This window comes from Homarus americanus, unplaced genomic scaffold (genome assembly GCF_018991925.1).
Source record: "Homarus americanus isolate GMGI-L3 unplaced genomic scaffold, GMGI_Hamer_2.0 scaffold45698, whole genome shotgun sequence".
Classification (NCBI taxonomy): Eukaryota; Metazoa; Arthropoda; class Malacostraca; order Decapoda; family Nephropidae; genus Homarus; species Homarus americanus.
The window spans coordinates 11,401,775-11,419,318 of record NW_024735554.1 but is presented as its reverse complement, the minus strand read 5'-3'; positions in this window follow the sequence as shown (position 1 = coordinate 11,419,318).

Sequence of the window (17,544 nt, the reverse complement as noted above, 5' to 3'; positions counted from 1 at the left end):
GACTCGAAATCGACCATGCAGGCGCTGCAACACAGTCAACCAAGAGACAACGTCCACATCATAACCTCGATCCTCGCACAGCTACAGGAACTCCAAAGACAAAACCGCCCAGTCGTCTTAAACTGGATTCCCAGTCATGTAGGGATCGGAGGAAACGACGTGGCAGACGAAGAAGCCAAAGCAGCTACACGTTCTAGTAGCGTACACATTCAAGTTCCAGCAAGCGTGCAACAGACCAAGAATCACCTCAGAAAAGAATAGCAAGCTCCACATCAAAAAGAGCTTCCTTCACGCATTCAACGCTGGCTCCCAATCAGCCAAATGGTACCTGGCGGCTACAAAAGGGGAACCACCTTTCGCGGACAGGAAAACACCAAGACAAACCCAAGTCAGCCTTCATCGACTACGACTAGGGTACAAGTGCTCCTGGCAGATGATCGGAAATGACGTCATGGAATGCACCTACTGTCAGGAGCCAGCAGCCAACCCACTTGAACATTATCTCCTCAACTGCGAAGTCACACAAAGCCTCCGAAACAAAACTCAAATCTCCCAAGAAGCACACACAATACCAGCGGCCACTCTAACCCAAAAGGCCCAAACAGACCACATTCACCACCTTCTCCGGGTCATCACACGATACCCACCACCCAGATAGCTTAGAAAGTATCCTCTCCCAGCAAGTGCGGACCCCAGTTCGGGGGGCACGCCACTCTGAAACTGACCACGTCCAAGAGTGGGGGTTGGTGGTAAGCGTCCACTGATCAGGGGTCCGCTCACACTTGCAACCTGCAGTATCTTTTCAATCTGCAGGTGGGACCACCTCCAATCCCAATCCGGTCTGTCTGCTCCAGGAGCTCCAGCCAGAACCACCAAACGGGCCGCCTATGGGCAAAGGCCCGTGTCGGACTACGGTCCAACAATCTCAACAACAACAACAACAACTTTGAAGATGATTCTACTCAACGCTCTCAAACAGACAAGACCTCCTCTCAACAAGCTCCTCACCACACAGCAACTCCCTAGCACTGCATTGTACATATAATATATTTTATAGAAAACGCCATTGTGAGTTTCCCTTCTCACCTCCATCCTTTAGTGCGAGATCTCCTACAAGTAAACGCTATAGTGTAATTGGTAAATACAGAGTTTTATTAATATTGAATTTAACCAAGTTTCTATCTCCCCATTCGGAGATGCTGCACAGATACGTCTATGTCGTTTAAATATATAATAAATAGTAATGGTCCAAGTACTGGGCCTTGGGGTACTCCACTAGTGACGTTTACTCCAATCGGATTTAGTGTCGTTAATGCTTACTCACTATTTCCTGTCCTGCAACCACACCCGAATCCATTTTAGAATATTTTCCTCCTATACTGCCAGATTCTGGGGTCACTAAGTCAAAGGGGATAACTTAACTCTAATCTTAATTTCTAAGGGTCGCTGCCACCAGACCCCCTCTGGACAGCATGTAGCTCGTTAGGTAGCGTGCAGAGTGGACTAGGCATTGGGTTAGGTTTTCCATTGACCATATCGATAAGGGTAAAGAAGGGTGAAACCATAACATGTCTTAATTGATTTATTCCTTATAAAACATACTGGTAAAAAACATATACACGAATTGGCCTTCCTCAGAAGAACAACGGAAATGTGGTTACCCAGATGGGCACCAGACTCTTACATTAATGGCGTGGCATCCACATACTTATTGCATAACAATCTGTGACCACCTTACCTCGGTCATTCCTTCTTACACTATCCCTTAACACATCAGACTGCTCCACCTGTATGGAATATAGCACCGTCGGTTATCATACATAGTAGCACCATCTCAACACAAAAGTCCCCATTTTTCTATTTTCAGACTTTAAGTTCTAAACAAAGAAGACATTACAAAGGTACTCAAACTATCCAACCAGGAGCGAACTCGTAACAATGGTTTTAAATTCGACAAATTTAGATTTAGGCGTGAAATAGGTAAACACTGGTTTGGAAACAGAGTAGTGGATGAATGGAACAAGTTACCAAATATCATCATTAACTCAAATACGCTGAATTGCTTCAAACATAGGTTGGATGCTCATATGAGCAATAGGGGTTGGGTGTAAACGGGACTGCCCAGTATGGGCCAATAGGCCCGCTGCAGTATCCTCCATTCTTATGTTCTTACCTCACATGAGGTTCATGTAATGCATCCCCAAATGCGATACCCCCTTCTCTCAGCTGCCTTTTCAAACTATCCAAGTTTGCCCTTCTAAAATTAGTGACTTTAATGGAATTTTCCTTGCATCTGCCATTAAATTCTAATTTGAATCTTCCTTCTTTGTGATTGCTGTTAGCTAGTTCGTTCCCTACCTCGACATTACTAAAGAGGTTTTCTCTGTTTGATAGAACTAAATTGAGTATATTATTAACCCGGGTGGGTTCAGCTATATGTTGACTGAGGAAATAGTCCTGAATTGTTTCAAGAAAATCCTCTGATTCAGAGTTACCAGTAAGATCGGTCCAATCTATTTGACTAAATTTAAAGTCGGCTACTATACAGACTTTGCTGTCTGGATGTCTTGCGTACTTCATCCCAAAAAAGTCGCTTGTTAACTCTATCAAGAATACCCCTATGATTAATTTTTCCCGACCATCGGTTAATTCTTTCCAAATTGTTTCTGTATTCAGTTGTTTTTATTTCCATATTTATTTCACACTTCAGATTATCCCTGACAGAGAATGCTATTCCACCTCCTTTCCTAATCTGCCTATCGATATGGAATAATTTGTAACCTGCAATTTGGTATTCGACAGGTAACTCAAGTGAGTAAGTTTATCCATGTTTCAGTGAATACTATTATGTCTATTTTTTGGTATATACCAATGCCCTGATTTCATTCAATTTGTTTCTCATACTTCTACTGTTTGCGTAGTAGACATTTAAGTTAGTTGTGATCTGAGTCCTACCTTTGTCGCGTTTAGGTTTAAACTATTTGCCTAATTTAGTTTTGTCATCGTTCCTCGCACTATTTTTGTAATCTTTTACTTTGTTTACCCGCTCCCATTGCAGTCTCCTCGATTCCTGTGCTCATATGTTCCCCTAGCAGTTTAAAGACCGGCATTTAATTCATCAATGACGGTTGTGATGCTTAATGCCTAGAAAAACGCACTATTTTCTAAAGTATACATTGCAAGGCAATATTCAGTTGTCTGGAGTACCTTCAGACATTCACCTTGCCATGACTGGCAAAAGGAAAATCTTTGCATTGCTAATAAGCTCAAAAAATTTTTTGCTTCGTCCATGTCATCAGGGAAATGCCCGTCATCCCCTCGGTGTTTCCTTGTAATATTTTGCCATTTTTTGTTATATCACTTATTTTTGGGAGAACTATGAGAACATAAGGTATTCATTTTGTTATACCCTGTACTTGGCCACAGAAAAGCCTTAGTCTTACGAGTATTCTAAGAAAATGAAACTATGAAACGTCAACCAAGGCAAGGCTGTAAGTCCTTGTGGTTACCACAGGTGGCATGACATCATTAAATGGGGCAGAGCTAAGGTTTATGATGTTTCAGCGGTGTGTGCCCTTACTGTATATAAGGCATTTTAGATTTACGGAATAACTAACGCGTTAGCTATTCTGTCTGCGCAGACACTTCTGCTGAGTTCTGCGCATGACACCTTGAGAGAGAAAAGCAAACACCTTGGTCAGGTGTTAGCGTGTGCAGCGCCCGAATAGTTAACAACCAATCAGCAAGTTTCATCCACTAAAACAGTGGGTAAATATGAGGATCATAGCCACTTATGGAGAATATTTTGATTAATATTGAAGAGTTGGGAGCATATAAGGCAATAAAAAACTGTGATAAAATAATAAAAATAATTCTATATAAGATAGTATACTGGATAGGACCTCAAACAAAGCATATGGCATGAAGGAATTGAAACGAATTGCGCCTAGTTGAAACCTGTTTTGGCTCCGCCCGTTTTTAAGTGGGCGCTGTCCGATTTCATTCGCCATTGGTGGCTTTGATGTAACAATATTGACAATTACTCAAAAATTATTTAAACCTTAATATCATTACTCATAAGATACTTTAAATAAAGGTGAACAAGTTGATTACAGTTCTTTAAGTGAAAAAATTAAGACTTAAACGAACCTGAAATTCGTTGTATTTCGTGAATAAATATGCGAACACCTAGCCGCGAGAGACAGTAATGTGGTTTCAGAGTCCGGGAGAAATTACCTTCACAACGAGCCCGATTTTTTTTTTTCATATTTATTGTTGACTGGTTGACTTTTTTTCCTTTTTTGTCTTTCTTTCCATAATTTTCTATTTATTTTCTTCACTATTTCTTTCCATATTGTGTCCAAATAACAGTTCTCCTAATTTTAATATTTTCTGAAGACTGTGTACAACAGTTATTCCCAAGAGGCGTTAGCTATTCCGTGCACCTACAAAAAACGCCTATATAGTCCATAAGTGCAAGTACTGGTAAGTGTTCGGTGGGTGTGAACCCTCCCACTCCTGCCGAAGTTCCGCTTGCCCACAAAACCCCTGTCAGATTTGGGTTGCTTATCGTTAACTGTGACATGTGATCAATTGCATGGAGGTTAAAGAGGAGATAAGAATAACAGCAAGGACTGAACCCTGGATAACTAGCAAGATACTGGAATCAATCAGACACAGTGGTCAAAGAATTTTGGTATTATTGGAGTTTCAACCAATATGGCTCTCAAGTTGAGCAATGTGTTGCTCATTATTCAATTGCAATAAGTAAAAGTAGGGTTCAGAAGATACTGCAGCTTTTGACGAGATGTATATATTTTTGAAGTCATAAACCTTTGGCTGCATATTGGATGGAAATGCAACAATACCAATCTATTCATTCTAGGTTAGGTTGGTTTTTGAGTTGAGCAATGTGTTTTTTCCAATGGTTTTTGATGAGTTTTATTCGATTTTGATAATGATTATTGTTATCTCAAAACTAGTGATTTCCTACAAAAATCAATATGAAAATCGAATAAACCACCTAAAAAGACAATTGAAAACACATTGCTCAACTTGAGAGCCATATTGGCTGAAAATGCAAATTTACCAGAATTGTGTAGGTTAAGAGAAAACTAAAAGACAACCCCAAAAAGCCATGGAAGCAACTAAAAACCCTTGTACACAGCAGCAAACCAAAGAACATTCCAACATAGTGTTAAACATCAAAGAAAAGCTATGTGACTGTCACAATGCATCTGTACAGTAGTTGTAAACAACTTTAATTCCTTTTATACAATAATTGCATCACCTTTAATTGAAAAACTGCCAATAACCTCAAACAATTACAGTGTGGGATCAGAAACTTTTAAATCCCACTGCAGATAACATTGAAATTCACACAATGACAGAGGACTTTTCTAAAGAAGTTAAATATACTTGACTCCTATAGAAGCACAGGTATTGATAACATCCCAACCAGTTTTTAAGTCGGTGCCAATGTATTAAAGACATCTAATTAATCTCTCCATAAGCACCAATACTGTACCAGATGAGTATAAGTTTGCCACAGTAACACCTATCCATAAGAAAGGCGACAGGCCTAATGCAGATAATTGCAGGCTAGGTTAGTATACTGTGTACAGTATTATAATATATCTAAAATTCTTGAGAGCAGCAGCATATGTTCGGATGGAAAGATACATCCGTAAGGATTATGTTTTGTACAGCTACCAATCAGCCAGCCCCACCATGGTCGGTTTCCTCAACAAGCTTCCTATCAAGGTTTTACTGGGGTGGGACACCATCCCAGTAAAGCCCTACATCTCAAGACCCACCAGGTGCTACAGATGTCAGCACTATGGGCACCCAGCTAAGAAGTGCTGGGCTCGGGAGATCTGCGCCATATGCAGGACAACTGGGTACCAGCACACCACATGCGCAAGGAATCAGAAGAAATGTGCAGTTTGTGGCAGCCCTCATTCCTCCTCCGACCAGGAGTGTCCCAAGTGGAGGGAGGAATGCAGGGTAGCTACAAGGAGGCTCTGCTTGGTAAAGGACCAAGGAAAGGAGAAAGAAGAAATGAAGAAACAAAAACCAGAAAAAACAAGAAATAAAGAAACAAGAACAAGAACTGCAAGAAGACAAAGGAAAAGAAAAACATCTAGAAGATATAGTACAAGAACACCAAGAAAAGCAAAAAGACGAATGGATAGAGGCCCGAAGCACAAGAAAAACAAAGAAGGGATAAATAAACAATTGCTACGACCGTAGCAACTAGTCATCATCCCTTTCTAGCCACGGAAGCAACAACACCTCTCTCCCAGCACCAGGCTTAACTGCAGCTTCCAGCACTCCGCTGTTATTCTGTGGAATAAACTTTAATTTTGTACGATAGAGTTTATCTTTCCCCATCTCCTAGTACTTGAGCATCACCATACGGTAGTGTGTGTTTATAAAGAGAATAGACAAATGACTAAACACATTACAGTTACATTTGTCATGTGAGGTCATAACTCCAGCCACCTTACTCCTCTTAGCTTGACATTTCCTTTGAAATGATGACAACTTGACATTGACTGACTAGAGGTGAGTAAATACAATGTTATTGTTTAATATCATGACTACATATGACATAATCATGATGACAATCATAATTTCTTAAAAAAATATTGTGCATAAAGTAATAAGAATAACATGTTGATATGAAATTCAGCTTACTGAATGTCAACAACTGTACATTATAAAGCTGCATGATGATTTTCATATTACTGTATAGTATAACGATATATTGTAATATTGAGACATGGTAACAATAAATGTATAAAGCAACTTTCAAAGATCATTAACTGATTGTAAACAGTCTGGGATTATATGACATTTTCAGAGTAAACAGAAATGGAGTAGACAAAATGGGAATTTGGTAGTAGACCAAATAAGAGTAGATGAAGTGGGCATAAAGGATAGGCCTAATACTATACAGTAATTAATTAATGGTAATAAAGTTTCGTGTAGCTTTGAAATACCTTGGCTTTGGCTTCATGACTTTTTAAAATGACTTTGACTTCATGACTTTTTTAATAGCTGACTTCAGTTTCATTACTTTTTATTGGCTGGCTTCACTTCGAAGCCAGAGGCTTGGCTTTGGCCCCATATCTGGCCCTAACTGATGCAAGTAGAACCTCCTCCGAAATCTCAACACACCTCTGGCCAGTGAACTGGCCACTGGCCTGGCCCAACAACAGCCAGTTACAGCAACACCTGTGAGCATCCACCCAAGCATGTCCATTCCTCCTGCTACCCACCACATATTCTGATTTATATCTTAAAAAACAATATTTTATAAAGGATTAACATTCTATTGGTGGCTTTTTGTTCTAATTAATGACTGAGTAAACAAACTTATTGATCTAGCAAAGGAGAGGAAGAGTCAGTGAGTTACCTTGGAGTTTGTTGTGCCAAACATGTGTAGTTCTGGGACCATTAGAGCAGAACATTTTCTTGTCACAGAAGACTACCTGCTCCCAAAAGTTATTTTGTTTGTCTGAATACTCTAGTAAATATACCATTATTTTCTCCATGTTCAATGCACTTAGCTCCAATTTTTTGTTGATGTGTAACTCTGCATCCCCATGGAGTTATGTCTGTTTTAGAAAACTGTCCAAAACAGACATCACTCCATGGGGATGCACTGCAGACTATGATCATTGCACATCCTGACAGCCGTGGGAAATAGATCACTATCAGTGGCATTTGTTATAGCCTGGTTCAAGGATGGAAAAAAGCAAATAAATTTTAAAAATGGTGATAGAAATAAAATATTAACTCCCAATCCCCTGATACTGTACTGTACAGTATGTCTTAGAAAAAATAAAAATAAAAATCCCTAACCTGATCTTCCTCCATGGATGCAGAGTGAGAGTTGCTGCGCTGAGGCTTGTTATCTGTGATGCCAGTATCCTCATATTGCCTAATTGATGGGGCTCTGATTGTGAAGGGCAATAATAGCCCACATATAAACTATGACATTTCTGTGGAGAATGACAAGACTGAGACGAGCAGTTAGGATTTTGACTAATAAGTTTTCCATACATAGCTAAATTGTTACCAATAACAAACTCCATACCTGAGATTCCTTAAAAATTGACCATTTGAAGTAAATGAACAAGGCCAAGTTTTGCCAATCCCAAGAGTGGAATTAACAAACTATGGAGGTTATCACATGTTTCTAACATGAATAATAAGGAAAATTATAGGCATTTATTTCAGATCCCAGAAGAGCAACAATTACATTAGATAGAAATGTACATGTACTGTACAGTACAGTATATATAAAATTCTGTACTTCTTAAGTTATTTTTATTCTCACTTCCTGTGATTTGTTGTACTCCTCTACGGCAACTCATACCTTGAGGTGGATACTGTATTTCTCAATGGGCATAAAACAAAGTACAGTATACATTGCAGAGTACATTGGTCCCTCGGTTAACGAACGCCTCGGTTAACAAAATTTCGGTTAACGAATTACTTTTCATAACAATCTTCAATTTGGTTAAAAAAAAATTCGGTTAACGAAATTCTTACGAAAACATGTCAACGTGTTTTGACTTGCTCACCAACTGGAAGATTAGTCCGCCAATAAAGTAATCGGTTCTATGGCATATATTCGTTTCCATTTGAGTAAATATTAAGAAGGTTGTGTTATTCAATATTTTTCAAAGTTTTATATTAAAATTATTAGCCATTTTAACACTTATTTAACATAATTGCAGTACAGGGAACTAGTTTTTGGTGCGCCCAAGGCGTCAGTTTGTGTCTCTGTTCAGTGGAGGAAACATCTTGCTTGTGGGTCTCTTGAACACAGAGTATTTTTATGTTTTTACAGTACAATTATTGATCATTCTGAAATTTATTTAACATATTGACAATATATAGTGCAGTGCAGTGTTGATTTAAAGAAAATAATCTTGAATTACACCTAGAAAACTTAAAATTTTATTTTGAAATGACAGCATCAACTATGGGGTGATTTCTTTTCCATCCCCACTTCCTTCTCTTCTCCCTTCTCCTCCACCCCCACTTCTAATTCCCATCATCATCATCAACCAGGAGCCTTCTACATACACACCTCACAGTAAGTGTACTTTACTGCATTTTTTTTTACTTTGTATGTACTTTTTGGTGAGCTGGAACCAATTACCCAATATCCCATTGAAACAATGGATTCGGTTAATGAAATTTTCGGTTAACGAACGACCTTCTGGAACGAATTGTGTTCGTTAACCGAGGGACCACTGTACTGTACTGTACAGTATATATTGTTTTTAAAAGTTATAATGCAACTTAACTGTTGTTTATTCCAAATGTGATTACTATAAACAGCTACTGTAATTATTAAGAAATGTGTTTCCAATTCACACTTACCAACCCTTCCGAGACAACGGGTTGCATTGTATTGTTCAATTTGAAATTCATTGGACTCATCTGTAAAGATACTTTGTTTGGTGTAATGTAGCTGTACTGGCAAAGGTGGGAATAAATATTCACAAATAATTTTTTTATGGTATAGTTATTTAATGTAGGCTAAATATTTTGGGTATACTGTATACAGTATGTATACAAAAAGTTACTTGTGTAATACATCATCACAATATCTTATCACACCTTGAGATATATGTAGAACTCTCTTACTGCACATAAAATTATATTTGTATGAATTAGAAGAAAATTAGAAGGTTTCAATGCATAAGATAGAGAAGTACAGTACAGTACATGTACAGGTACTTTACTGAGATGACAAAACATTTGGCATTGCACAAAATTGGCAAAATACTCTCAGAAACAAACAACTTTGTAACTCATGCAAAAGTTACACAATACTTTTGAGCTGTGATGACAAAAAATCTTGAATTACAAAAAAAAAAAATATATATATATATAAAAAGTCACAAACATGTTACATAAACCTTAGCTCATTTTAAGAGAGATTCCAGACCATACACGACAACCCTCTACTCAAAGTAAAATGGATGCTATCCTTCAAGGCACATGGACTAATAAACCAGAGGGTCTGATTACTGTATCTGGGAAATAAAATTTCAAGTAAATTTCCAACTTGCCCTTTGTTACATTATAGTTCAATGAATGTATTACTTAATTAACTCTTTCACACTCCTAACCAGCTCATGACATAGGTTCCTCAGTGCATCCCTGGCTAACCTGTGCCAATCACTCATCACTAACACATATGTCATTCTTTATATGATGTGCATAAGCCATTGTACAGTCACCCAAAAAAGTCCTGTCGTCTCTCATCCTGAACCACGAACCCCGAGATTCAGACTCGTGAACCCGAAGCAGTAGACAATGATAATTTATTCTGTCCATAAATGCTTCGGATTCAAGAGTCTGAATCTCGGGGTTCATGGTTCAGGGTGAAAGGCGACAGGACTTTTTTGGGTGACTGTACAAGACATACCCAACATATCCATGGGCCCTGATGATCAGGTTCTAGTAAGTATTATTCTTTATAAAAGAAGAAAGTGTTATCAATGATATATCTACATGAATGGAATGAAGCAACCAATACATGGAATGACAATTCATTAATTTGTAATTGTGTTCACTCTAACATCATCTGTTTAAATGAGACTTAAAAAAAATGTACAATCCATATCAATATTTTCTTTTAAATTGTCTGAATAACATATGGCAGAAGCAAATGTAAATGGTGAAATTATATCAGTAATGCATGACTATATTTCAATTTAATTTATATCTAAGTAAATATCACTAATCATCAAGCACACATTAAGTTTTAATAGTACAGATCTTCAACATATAATAAATACAAATTAACTTTTTAAAATTATTATTAACCAATGGAATAAATCCTTTGCTGCACATTCTCATGATGAATGAGCCTAAAATAATAATATATAATTAAAAACCATTACTGATTTACCCAATTGAATTTTCACAGAGTGACATGGATGTACTGTACAAACTACTTTTCAAGTGACATCTACACAACAAATAGCATCCATTCATTACAAGTCCATACATCAAATTATACAAAGACACAAGTTTCTTAAACAAACAAAAATAACAACCTTTTGTAACATAACACTTGACTATCCACTATTAGTGTACTGTACAGTACTTGGTAAGGTTATGTTCTGGACCACACAGCTTAGAAATAAAATTACTAAAAATCATCATTAAAATTTCATGGTAAAGTAAAACCTCAATTTAATGAACTATATATGGAGATGAAAATCGAGTATATATATATATATATATATATATATATATATATATATATATATATATATATATATATATATATATATATATATGAAAATCCCTTATATTGAGGATAACTTTAGACGTGAAACCCCATCTAACATATATGGAGAAGGAAGTCCGTTATATGGAGGTTTTACTCTAAATCATATAATATCCAAATGAATCCCCCACAATATACATATACTTATTCATCACTACTCATGATAAATGTACACCAGGGAAGTGTAGTGACTCTTTACTAAATTTGGACCTTGAACACAATATGGCAGTTTTACAACTTTGTCTCCTTTCTTACAATTTTCCTGCTATACAAGAACACCAATCATCTTATCAGAACACCAATCATCCTACCAGAACATGCATCAATCAATCAGAATTTAAAAATTTTTTATTTATGTTCTAATTTGCTTTTAGTGATTGAAGTGTAAAATAATCTAATAAATGATATATCAATAAACCTTCTCCCATTATTTCTATGTGAAAATTAGGTTACTAACATCGGTGTGTTATTTGTCCATCAGGTGTTGGAGTCAACCTAAGTTAGTTATTCACCGTCTCTATTTTCTGACTGGTCCTAAAACCCTAAGGGGTGTGACCTATCCCTGTGGCACCCTACAACATGTCTCATCCTTGGAACAGTTGGTTGAGACGTACTGTATGAGTTAACAATAAATAGGCCTGGCATGGGCTATAAACACTCAAGCACATGGTTACTGGGGTTCGTGGGACAGTGGGTAGGTGGTGTGAGTGGCCCTGGTATTTCTATTACAATGCCAATTCTCCTATGGGAACACCAATCATTCTATTAAACACCACTCATCCTATTGAAGCACTTATCACTATATTAGCACATCAATCATCCATCACTCTATCAGAACACAAATCATCCTGTAAAATCACCAATCATTCAGTCAGAACCATCATCATGCTATTCTACAATGTGTTATTCATAAGCAGCAATGTACTACAAAACTGCCTAAATACTGTGTCCATATAAAAAATGCAAATTTTTTTTTACTAAGAGCTACTCCCTAGTTCTCATAATCCTCTATATGCAACTGGCCTTGTTATCTATTTACAACCCACTGCTCACTTCATATTACTGTACTCTCCATCTCTCCTTTACCCTTTCTTCTTTATAAGCTGTCAATATTCCTCCTTAAAACCTCTGGAATTGTCATCATTTCAGTCATATTAATTTTCATCTTCATCCCCTCCTCAACAACCTTCGTATATTTGGAAAGCCAAGTTTTACTTTCATACAATCATAATATTAATAATTAATGTCTGACTTTATCCACAGTACATCTAAAGTCACACTCTTCATCATAAACATCAATGTTTTACAACCATTTTCCATGCTTGTGTGGGTTAGCCGTGATTATCCGATGGCAGCTATTAGGCAAAACCAGAGTGAGGTGTCCCCTTTGCTCATCACCACAATCCCAGGACACCAGCCCAGAAAATGCAGCAGAGACCAGGGGATGGGAATGGTTTTGGTGAACCAGTTGCCATCAGGCATGTTCAAGCAAAGTTTTATATATTTTTTTCCCAATCATTTCACCACTTACCAGCCATTTGGCCGGTTGATTTATTCAGTGTCAGTACAGGAGGAAACCTGTGATGTTTGGTAAGGTCTCACTGGATAACTTCCTTTTCATATGTGTCTGGGCCAAGCGAGAATCAAACCTTTGACATAATGGTGAGAGATACTGCTGTACCACCTCTGTCTGTTGTCTTAACTTTTTCCTTTCGCTTCCTATGACTGTCTTCCACCTCAAATTATTTCCTCCCCTTGATCCAACCCCACTTAAGTGTCAGAGTAGATAGAAGACAGTATACAGGCAGAGATATTCAAATCCTCAACATCTACTTCTTCAAACATTCCTAAAATCTTGTGTATTTACTTAAATCTATGAACTATTTTTTTCATCACATGACTAACATCCTTAATTTTATATTAATAAAAAAAGGCATGACACACATATAATACATGTAACAGAAATAAAGAATAATTTACAATAAAGTGAAACAAAGTGTGTAATCAAAGATTAGGATACATGTGTGTTATCAGTGCACTATGCTTACACACCATATAATTGCAGGTCTAAAGAGCCCCAGTCCTAATAGCTCCAAATCTAACTTAACCAAAGTTTGGGACCCATTAGGGCTGGTGCCTGTTTAAACTTGGGCCCAATCCTAAAGGTCAAATTTGACTAAGCAGGGATCTAATAGACATGGGGCCCATTTCACTCGTCACTTACACCTCAATTAAGAAATGCATTAACTATTGATTAACTTATGACAATTTAAAGTGATGAACAGAAATACAAATGACTAAATGTTCCTGAACTGCCTCTGAAGAATTAAAGCAGCACACATATTCCCTGAATTTCAATTTCAATGTTTGCCACATCCTTGAGTACTAGACCAACTTTATAAATAGAGAGCAACACTGATATGTATATGCAGGTTTTGTAAATAAAAAAGTAAATGGAAAATGGAGAGAACATCTTGAACAGCTGCTCAATGTAATATGTACAAGGGAGGTAAAATTATCCAGTGTGGATAGGATTGATTCAATAGTGCTGAAGCAAAAGGAAAAGGCAATCAGGGAGATGGTGAGATTGTCTGTAAGTACAGTATGTGCAAGAATGGTAAGGCACCAGTATATATAAAACCACCATTGAAATACCCTGTATTAAGTATGGGAGGTGGAAGTGATAGAATGGATGACAAAACTTAACAGGCTATGTATGACACAGGCAAGGATGCTTAAAGAACAAAAGAGCATGTACAGTTCTCTCTAAAGCAGCGGTGTCAAACTCATGGCCCGCGGGATGACCGTAAAATTTATCAGCCAGTGAAATTATGATAGAAATACAGGTACATATGAAGGAGAAAAATGCAGATATGAATAAAAGATAGTAAATTACCAATTACACTTTGTAAATTAGATGATCTCCCACCAATTACATTTCAGGATGCTATCATCCTGCCAAATTCTGAAATAAATATGTTAGGCCTCACCATTTCCTCCAATGTGTCCTGGAAATCACACTTCCTTAGTATAGCTAAAGCTGCCTCCTGAAAGTTGGGAATGCTGTACAGATGCCGCAGCTACTTCACTCCTGAGCAGTTGCTCCAAGTATATAAGGGATTCATTCGTCCTAACTTGGAGTACTGCTCTCATATATGGGGTGGCTCTTCTTCTGTCCAACTATTAGATAGGGTGGAATCAAAGGCATTTCGTCTTATTAACTCTCCTCCTTTAGTCGACAATCTCTCTTCCTTTTCTCTTCGCTGCAATGTTGCTTCACTCTCTCTCTTTTACAGGTACTTTAACGGGCAATGTTCGGTGGATTTGGCATCCTGTGTACCACCGGCAAGGCCGTGGGCTTGTAACACACGTCTTGCCCGCGGTGCCCACCGTTTCTCTGTGGATGTCGGTCACACGAGAATAACCCGTTATAGCACCTTCTTCTTTCCTTACACAGCCAAACTGTGGAATGCTCTGCTTTCTACTGTGTTTCCATACTTATACAATCTGTCTCACTTTAAAAAGCTGGTTTTCCGGCATCTTCGTGGTGTAGATTAACACAATATAACCTTTTTGTTCTCTATTTTCAATTTCTTTGTTCTTTTTTTCTTGCCCCCCAGGCCCCGTTGTGGGTCGTTTCACCTGTGCCCGGGTGGGCTAATTCCCGTAAAAAAAAAAAAAAAAAATTCCGAAATGATCTTTACATCACCGTGGCAATTATTTAATTTATATTGTTAATGCTAGTAGTAACACTATTGTTAAAGGAAAATGCTTAAAAATCGAAATCGCTATGGAATTAAAAAACGAAGCCGGAGCCAATACTGGCATCTGTACAAAGGCAGTAGCCAAACGTTGCAACACTAAGGTAAACAGACGAGGAAAACAGGAGTACCATACGCTGTTGGACCCACTCCACTTCTTTGGAGAAATCGCGAGTTATACTTCGGTTTTTAATCACTCGGTTATCTATAGCTATGACTAAATATACTGTATGTAGTATTGATGTGTAGTCAGTCCTTTGGAATGAAAATAATATATAAGACTTGTAGGGAAACTTTGTAAACATGATGGTCGCATCCAACCCACAAACCACCGCCTTGCGCTAGGCTTTGCCGGTGTACGGGTTCAGTCCAGGTTCATATTTTTTTCCTTTCTTTTTTGGGGGAGGGGGGTGCATTGTAAATCATGAATCCACCTACCTACCTACCAGTTTCTTTACTAATCTCTCTCTCTCTCCAGTGTACGCGCTCATTACAGGTTCACTTTGTTTTTATTTCCTTTCTTTTGTACATTATAAATCATATATCTACCTACCAGTTTCTTTCGTAATTTCTCTCTCTCTCAGTCTGTAAGTCTGTCTGCTTGTCTGTGTAAAATTCTAACATAGAATTAGCTGAAGAATTATTTCGTCTTTGTTTGCAGATTAGCTGTTGACATGGCAACTAAACGAAAAGGGGATGAATCTCGTGCATTTCAAGATGAATGGACCTCAAAATTCTTGTTTGTTGAATTCCACGGGAAGCCTAAGTGCCTTGTTTGTAAAGAAACTTTGGGGGTCTTTAAAGTATACAATTTAAAGAGGCACTTTGACACCGAACATGCAACCAGGTATGGAAATATGACAGAAAATGAGAAAGAAAAACTACTTACTGATCTCAAAAAAAGGACTCTCTAAGCAACAGCACTGCTTCCAAAAACTAGTTCAGGAAAACAAAGCTATTACCAAAGTTAGTGACATCATTGCACAAAAAATTGCAGAGGCATCAAAACCTTTCACTGTGGGTGAATTCATTAAAGACTGCATGAAAGAAGCAGCAGAACTCTTAGTGCCTGAGAAAAAAAAACTGTTTGAAATGGTGAGTCTGTCAAGGAATACAGTGGTGTCAAGAATCGAAGAAATGAGTCAAAATAACAGTGAACAACTAAGTGACAAATCCAAGAAGTTTGCCCTCTTCAGTCTTGCTTTCGATGAGAGCAATGACATGACTGACACTGCATAACTTTTCATCTTCATCCGAGGTATCACAGAAGAATTTATTATCCATGAAGATATTCTAGCTTTTGAAAGTATTCATGGGCGAACATGTGGTGCGGATGTGAAGGAAGCAGTTTTGAAGGCCATTGTAGAAACAGTGCCACAGTTGTCATGGATTAAGCTTGCTGGATTGACCACAGATGGGGCACCAGCTATGATGGGTAAGCAAAATGGCGCTGTAGCTCTCATAAAGAAACATGTGCAAAATGAAAATGCAGATCAAGATGTTTTGGCAATTCACTGCATTGTTCATCAAGAAGCTCTGTGTGGAAAAATAAGGAACTTGAGTCATGTAATGGATGTTCTTGTGAAGTGTGTTAATGAAATTCGTTCTAAAGGGCTAAAGCACAGAGAATTTCAAGCTTTTCTAGAAGAAATAGATGCAGAGTTCAAAGATGTTCCCTACCACTCTGAGGTGCGATGGTTGAGCAGAAGAAGAATCCTGGAACGTTTTCTTGCATTGAGAAAGGAAATCAAGATCTTTGTCAATGATAAGCTGCCAGAACTAAAAGCAAAAAAATGGAAAATTAATTTCAAAGTTTTTCTCAGATCCTGAATGGCTGCTCGACCTTGGATTTCTAGTGGACATAACTCAGCACCTGAACATTCTTAACATTAGGATGCAAGGACGTGATCAGCTGATCACAGAACTCATGAACCATGTCAAAAGTTTCCAAAGCAAACTCGTTCTCTTCCAATAGGAACTAGAAAAGGGCAATCTCTTGCGGTTCAAAGCAATGCAGTCAATGCTTGATAAAACTGTGGTGCCCCCTGAATGCAGCAGATTCGTCAAACACTGTGAAGACTTGAAGGAAAACTTTGAGAAGCGCTTTCAGGATCTTCATGGAAGAATACAGAACCTATCTTTGTTTGAGAATACCTTCCTCGTGAATGCTGCGGAGATTAGTGATGCAGAAATGCAGCTAGAAATACATGACATCCAGGCCAACTCTTCTCTTCAAGCATTCTTTGCCAACCACTGTCTTGCTGCACTTTATGGGAGAGTGGACAAGGAAAAGCTACCACACATTCATCACAATGCACGTTTTTGGGCTGTTCAGTTTGGAAGTACTTATGTGTGTGAACAGTCATTCTCTCGGATGAAGATAAATAAATCTAAGTACCAAATCCGTATTACTGATAAGCACTTGGATGCCATCCTCCGACTAGGAATATCACCTTT